Source organism: Chrysochloris asiatica, unplaced genomic scaffold, assembly GCF_000296735.1.
Source record: "Chrysochloris asiatica unplaced genomic scaffold, ChrAsi1.0 scaffold00118, whole genome shotgun sequence".
NCBI lineage: Eukaryota > Metazoa > Chordata > Mammalia > Afrosoricida > Chrysochloridae > Chrysochloris > Chrysochloris asiatica.
In genome coordinates, this window is record NW_006408636.1 from 7703380 (window position 1) to 7711425 (window position 8046).

Genomic DNA, 8046 nt, shown 5'->3' on the forward strand with positions numbered 1-8046 from the left:
CTTCTGCCACAAATTCCCCCAGCTGTGAGCCTTCCAACCTTCTCAATATTCCTTTATATGTGGTTCAGAGTTCTGGGACCATCCCCTGAGCCTGCTTGGTTGGGTATTCTGTGTTGTTGCTGGCGGAGCTCTTCACTACATGTCCACCTGATCCACCATCTTGTTTGTTCTCCCATCTTCTTTTGATGCTTTCTGCATCAGTCAATAATTTATCGAGTGAATCCTTCAATAATGAAAGTTGAGGCTTGAATTTTTTTTCTTTAGTTCCCCCAGCTTGAGAAGTGCTGAGTATGTTCTTCCTTTTTGATTTTCTGACTCCAGATCTTTGCACATTGCATTGTAATGTTTGACTTTGTCTTCTTGAGCTGACCTTGGAAATTTTTTGTTCAGGTCTTGTACCTCCTCATTTCTTCCATTTGCTTTAACATTTCTACGCTGGGGAGCAAGTTTCAGTGTCTCTTCTGACATCCATTTTGACCTTTTCCTTCTTGTCTTTTTCATGATTTTTTGCTTCCTTCCTGTATGATATTCTTTTTTTTTTTTAATGATAGAATTAATCTATAATATTTGGATAATCTATTACAATTTTTGAGAACGCGTATAGAAGGCTCTGCCAATATGAAACAGCTGCAACAGTTAATGCCATGAACAACCTAAAAAAAATGATCTCTGATGATAAAACTCTGATAAGTAGACAGTATGCTGATATCTCATGAGACATTTCCTTGAACCATTATGGACAGGATACAGACCGAGCTGGGATTCATGTTTTCAAGTGAAGTTAATACTTCATATTTTGAGGAAAAGTACCTGGGAAACTTCTGATAAAAAATAAATGTTTCCAGATTTTCCATTTGTACTTCAAAAGCCCATTATTATTCCTGTTTAGTGCCATGGAATCAACTCTTACTCACAGAGACCCTGTACAGGGTTGGTGAGTTTGAACCACCAACCTTGAGGTTCAAACAGACCTTGAGGTCCAGTGCTTATCCACACCAGGTCTCCAAAGCACATAACCAAGATAAAAAGTAAAACAGAAAATAGACCAACCAAAAGAAAAAAAACAACACATGATCATGACTTTCATTGCATAATCTTCATTTTCTTCATGGCTCCAGAAAATCGCTCAATCATTTGAAAACTTCACCTACTTTGTGGTTTTCTTGTGTCTCTGAAATGAGGTGGCATGCATTCCCCCAAGCAAGAAAGCTAGCATTAAATAAAGTTCTACCAATTTAAACAGAGAGATAGGGTAGAAGAATTAAAAAACATTTTTTCCTACTCTGTGCTTAAGAAAACAACTTGTTGGTGCCTTCTAAAATAAGAAGTTGGAGTTATTATTCTTAAATTTAACATCACTCTAGGACCATGTTTTTTTTTTTTTTTTTTTTAAAACAGCAAAATATAAGTATGATTTGGCAACAAATCATGTTTCTCAAAGAATGGTAGATAAGTATTTTCTCCAAGGTCCAGGAGATGAATCAACAGAGCCATTTAATAAACTTAAAAACTCAATGGACAGAAAAATAGAAAGAGCAATAAATCATTTTTCATGTATGATATTCTTGATGTCATCCCACAACTCTTCTGGTCTTTGGTCTTTAGTGTTTAATGTATCCAATCTGTTCTTCAGATGATCTCTAAATTCAGGTGGGATGTATTCAAGGTCATATTTTTCTCTTGTGGACTTGTTTTCATTTTCTTCAGCTTCAGTTTGAATTTGCATATGAGCAATTGATGGTCTGTTACACAATGTGCCCCTAGCTTTGTTTTGGCTGCTGATATGGAACTTTCCCACTGTCTCTTTCCACAGATATAGTCAATTTGATTTTTGTGTATTCCATCTGGTGAGGTCCATATATGTAATCATCAATTATGTTGTCTAAAAAAGTATGTGAAATGAACAAATCATTGATTTTACAGAATTCTATCATCTGATCTCCAGCATCATTTCTATCACCAAGGCCATATTTTCCAACTACTGATCCTTCCTCTTTGTTTCCAACATTTGCATTCCAATCACCAGTAATGATCAATACATCTTGATTGCATGTTTGATCAATTTCAGATTGAAGAAGTTGGTAGAATTCTCCCATTTTATCCTCACTGCTTAAATTTGAAAATTGTGGTATTAACTGGGCTTCCCTGTAAGCACATGGATATTATCCTATCACAAACAGTGTTGTACCTCATGACTGATCTGGATATGTTCTTTTTGACAATGAATGCAACACCATTCCTCTCAATTTGTCATTCCTGGCACAGTAAACCATATGGTTGTCAGATTCAAAATGGTCAATACCAGTCCATTTCAGCTCACTAATGCCTAAGATATCAATGTATATGTGTTTCATTTCATTTTTGGCAATGTCCAATTTTACTAGATTCATACTTCATACATTCCATGTTCTGATTATTAATGGGTTTTTCCAGCTGTTTCTCATCATTTTGAATTGTGCCTCATCAGCAAACAAATTCCCGAGGGCTGTACTCCCACGGGCTTTACTCCATTCATGTCATCATGGTCAACTCTATTTTGATGAGGCAGCTCTTCTCCAGTTGCATTTTGAGTGCCTTCCATCCTGAGGGGCTCATTTTCTGGCATTATATCTGACAGTGTTTTTCTGCTATTCATAAGGTTTTCAGTGACTAAATATTTGGAAGTAGTTCATCTCTCCTTCTTCCTAGTCTGTCTTCATCTGGAAGCTTATCTGAAACCTGTCCACCATAGGTGATCCTGCTGGTATTTAAAATACCCATGTCATAGCTTCTAGAATCACAGCAACTCACAAATCACCACAGTACAACAAACTGGCAGATGAGTGGTGGTGAACAAGGAAGACCATTGAAGAACTGATGCTTTTTAGTTATGGTGTTGGAGGAGAATATTAAAGGTGTCATGGGCTGCCAAAAGAACCAACAGATCCGTGTTGGAGGAAGTGCAGCCAGAGTGCTCCTTGGAGGCCAGAATGGCCAAACTTCATCTCTCATACTTTAGACATTGTCAGAAGGGATGCTGGAGAAGGATATCATGTTTGGTACGGTGGAGTGTCAGAGATAAAGAGGAAGACCCCCAGAGAGATGGATTGGCAAAGTAGCAGCATCAGTGGGCTCAAGCGTGGCAACAATTGTGAGGTTGGCCCAGGACTGGCCAATGTTTCATTTTGTTGTGCATAGGGTCATTATGAGTCGGTCCCTAACAGCAACAACTCGATGGCCCCTAACAAAAAACAACAACAAGCAATCCTTTGTACTTATATGTGTTTATAAACAGCAGTTTGTTGTTAAGCGCCATCAAATCAGTTTCGATTTATAGCGAAGCTGTATAGGGGTTCAAAGAATCACCTGGTGGGTCTGAATGACCAACTTTGTTGTTAGCAGTTCAGTGCTTATCCTACAGTGCCATATAAATTCTTCTTGATTCATTAATTCATGCTTCTCAATTTCTTTTACAAAGGGCAAAAAAAAAAGCCTGCTCCTGGATTTGTTTAGCTACCCTGAGGGGATCAATATTTCAGCACAGACACACAAGATATACAATAGACCACAACACTAACACAATGAGGGTCATTTGTACAATTTCAAAACTTTCCATTTGGGAGTAAGTAACTCCATTAAATGGCCAAATCTCTGACCAACCACGTCCCAAGTAAGTGACATGGCTTTATAGTATAAATTTCCCACATCTCCTCACAACTCTTTAAACTCAATTTTTTAATATGTTGGTTCAAATGATAGAAAGTATAAAAAAGTATACAGTGAGAAGTCCTTTCCTTCATTTCCTAGCCACATCTCCCCCGTTCCCACTCCCTGAACAGGTAATCACTGTTCTTTTTCCATAAACTTTCAGTTTATTTTTGCATTGTTGTATAATTTTTTACATAAGAAGGGTAAAATACAGATATTCAATTCCATTATGTTAAAAAAGTGTGCATTTTTTTCTATTATGGTAAAAAGTGGATGAATAATTCTTTGATATGAATCAAAGATAACTCACAGATAAAGTTATGCCTCTGTCAGAGTTTTGTTCTAAAACTGCAATCTTGAATATATAAAACTGAGTGAAAATATTTATAGGATCATGTTGTTCAGCTTCTTTAACCTGAAAAGAGAAATATAAGACCTATTTTATAAAAGCCATACAAACTCAAAGCAATAGCATAATTTCAATAAAAATTTCAACAGCATTCTTTAAAGAAATGGAAAAACTATCCATTTTATATAGAAAGACCCCTAAACAGCCAAAGCAAATTTGAAGAAGAATAAGGTAGGAGACCTTACACTTTCTGACTTCAAAACATTATACAGCTATAGTAATCAAAACAACCTCCCAGTTAATTAGCCTAATATTGTATTGGCTCAGTGGGTTAAGTATTGGGCTGCTAATTGCAAGGTCAGAAGTTTAAACCTAATAAGCACTCCACAGGAAAAAGCTGAAACTGTTTGCTCTTGTAAACATTTATAGTATGGGAAACCTCAAGGTTTGTCATATATAGGGTCACTATGAGTGGGAATAGATTCAATGATAGTGGTTTGGCTTACAGCTGGTTTTATGATACGGTGTCAGAGTTGAGTAGTTATGGCTTGCCAAATCTAAAATATTTACTATTGGGTTCTTTATAGAAAATTTACAAACCTCTGTAATATACCAAAATACTTATTTATCTTTTGTACTTCCCAGTAGAATATAAACTCCATGGGGACAGGGATTTTTGTCTATTTTGTTCAGTATTATATCCCCAATACCCAGAACAATACCAGATGTGGGGCTGACAGTCAAATATTTGTTTAATTAATGAATACTGAAGAAAATATAAACAATAATTGTAGATTATGAAGTCTGGTAGTGAAAGGAAGGACAAAAATAACTGTAATTTGAGGAAATGATAAGGTTGAAGAGAGGCTTTTGGATAAAGACAATCTCAAATAAATGCAGTGAAAGTAGAAAGAAATAGTAGAGAAAGAAAGATTTAAAAGCTACAATTGAGATTTATAGAGCAAAATTCCAGAAAATGTTACTTTTTTTCTCCTCAGAGATAAGAGATAAGTAAAAATGGGTGAAGAGGAGAAAAGTTGATGGCATTCGTGTCAGTGGTTACCAGCTCAGGAAATTACAGGATAAGATCTTCTGCAAAGAGAAAGTAGAGAAGGTTTACAGACAGAAAAAGATTTGGAATTACCACAGTGGAAAATGTGATAGTCAACCTCATACACCCCAAATATTTGAGTCCTTCTCCTGAGTCCAAATCTTTGTAGTTGAAGCCCTGCTCCCTGCTAATATGATTATGGGATGCCAACTACCTGTGTGCCTGTCTTGTGGAGTATTTCTAACACTTAGATTTACCTCATTGCTATGCTCTGCATGTTAAGATACCCTTCCTGATGCCAACTACTTGGCTGCCTCAAAAAGTAGTGCTGTTGAGTCATTTCTGACTCATAGTGACCCTGTATAGGGTTTCCAAGGAGTGGCTGATGAATTTGAACTACCAACCTTGCAGTTCAAAGTGACTTTGCAGTTCAGTGTTTATCCTACAGGACTCCTGACTTGAAAAGTAGTTATGCCTTATTCACTCAGAGCCTAACACAGTGTCTGGTACTGTGTTCTTCCTTCCTATCTTGACTAGATGATTAGACATCCTCTCCTGGCCTGCCAATGCCAACTGACATATCTAGCTCTAGGTTCAGGTCCTTTACAATCTCCTTCACCCACTGTGGTTACACCTACTGTGTCATAAAACCTGGAAGTTACAAAACTATGTGATTTTCTTTACTGAAAGTAAACAGTAGACAACTGTCTTTCTGAAATAGTTAAATGCTATCCTGTGCAAAAATATGAAGGATTAAGTAACATTTTAACTTCCCTTCCAGGACCATGACTTTATAAAATACAAACTATATAGAAAATAGTCTTTGGAAAGAAAGTCTAAAATAGTCAGAAATCAATCCTTAAAGAAAATGTCTAGAATCATGTATCTTCTTAGACATGTCAATAAAACTTGAAAGACAACAAAAGCCTTCCTATTATTTCACCTGAGTCCACGCTTGTCTTTCCTATTCTTTTGTCCTTCCAGGAGTCAATTAAAAACACACACACACACACACACACAAAGACCCATCATCAACCCCTTGCCACCAAGTCAATTCTGACTCATAGTGATCCTACAGGACAGAGTAGAACTGTCCCATTCAAGATTGTAATCTCTACAGAAGCAGATTGCTACCTCTTCCTCCCATGGAATAGCTGATGGGTTTGAACTGCTTCTGATTTTTTTGTTAACATGTGAACACTTTAACCACGATGTCATCAGGACTCCTTCAGGAGTCAATAAATTCACTACCATTAAGTCAATTCCAACTCGTAGCAGCCCTGTGTAGAGTTTCTGAGGCTGTAAACCTTTACAGGATCAGAAAGCCTCATTTTCCTCTCTTGGAGCAGATGGTGGGTTTGAATTGCTGATATAGTGGTTAGCAATTCAGTGTTTATCCTACAGAGACACCAGGGTTTCTATCAGGAGTCAATACCCAGCACTTTTTAAATGTATATGCAAAGGTAGAAAAGTCCTAATTGTCTTAGCTCTATCCTTAAGCAAGCTTTTCTTTCTTTTCCCTTCTATAATTATGGCCTCATGAGCAATCAATTATTGGACATTTTCTACAGTGGTTACAAAGGCAAGAGATAACAGCCATGAAAATGAAAGAATGACCATTTTATCCAAGTATTTGTTCTCACTGAATGCCAGATAAATTTAAAAGACAAAATTATTTTAGAAATAATAGTGTAGATAGTTAGTAGCAGATAACCTTGCTCAGTCTAATGACATATAACCTTTCAGAACATGGTGCAAAAAATAAACACTAAGTGGAATAGAGATCATCTGATGAACAGATTTGATGCATTAGACACTAAAGGCCCGCTCCACAATCCCAGTTCAGTCCTTTTTTCTTGTTGAAACAGTTCAGGACCGGCTGTGGCCGTTTGGTTTTAATTGGAAACTGTCTCTTTAAATTTCGAGGAGATCTGTGCGCATGCGTAGTAGAACCCTCCGAGGTGGGGCTGTGGTGCCCACTAGCTCAGGCACCCCTATAGTCACCAGAATGGAGGTGCGCAGACAGCAAGGGACCAATGAACAGATACCAAAAGAAAAGAATGTCCACACCTTTATCTCAGCAGTTCTGCCAGGCGTCTGTGGCCGCTCCAATCCTTTCCCCACGTGGTCTCACCCAAGATGGCGGCTCCTGGAGCAGCCGAGCATCCTGGACTAGAAAGCAATAGATTTCTTGCTTCTGCCACAAATTTCCCCAGCTGTGAGCCTTCCAACCTTCTAAGTATTCCTTTACATGTGGTTCAGAGTTCTGGGACCATCCCCTGAACCTGCTTGGTCGGGTATTCTGTGTTGTTGTTGGCGGAGCTCTCTGCTATACATCCACCTGATCCGCCATCTTGTTTGTTCCCGCAGCTCATTTTTTTTTTTTCCCCTCTTCTTTCCTCTCCTGGTTGAGCTCCGATCATCCAGTCATCTGGTCCAGGTCACGTGGGTATCATCTACAAGTGTTGTCGCTCCTGTGGACATGCCCTCTTTTCCCATCAGCCAGTAGTTCCACTCTCCTCTTAAGTCCTCTGTGGCCACGCCACTGACTCTGGGCCCAAGAGTCCCCAGGTCTACTCACACTGCTTGACAACCAGGTCCCCAACTGGGTCCACAGAAGTCCACTTGCCGCTTCATTGCTGCTTTTACCCCACTTCCCCCCATCGGTGATGTGTGAGGTCACCAATCAGAGCATGCATTTCCGTTGAGTCTTAGTCTTAGAAGGGGTTTGCGTTGAGAGAACCTGGCCACTTTCCTTGATGTTTCCTAGGGAAGTGATTTGTTTGTTCTTGTAGTAACAGTCCATCTGCCTCCATTTTTCCTGCAGGTCTTTGTTTCACGAGGTATCTTTTATTCTTCTAGCAGCTCCAGGCTGGTCTGCTCGTCCTTTCAAGTGGAGCTTTCTCATCTCTGGAGATCTGGATGTAGTTCCGGTTTCTACCTATAGTTTTATGTATTG

The 8046-nt window shown here is 38.6% G+C and overlaps 1 pseudogene; it reads right to left on the bottom strand.

Moving 5' to 3' along the window:
- Positions 1 to 8046, bottom strand: part of LOC102820030 — a 185351-nt pseudogene that overhangs the window by 144778 nt on the left and 32527 nt on the right.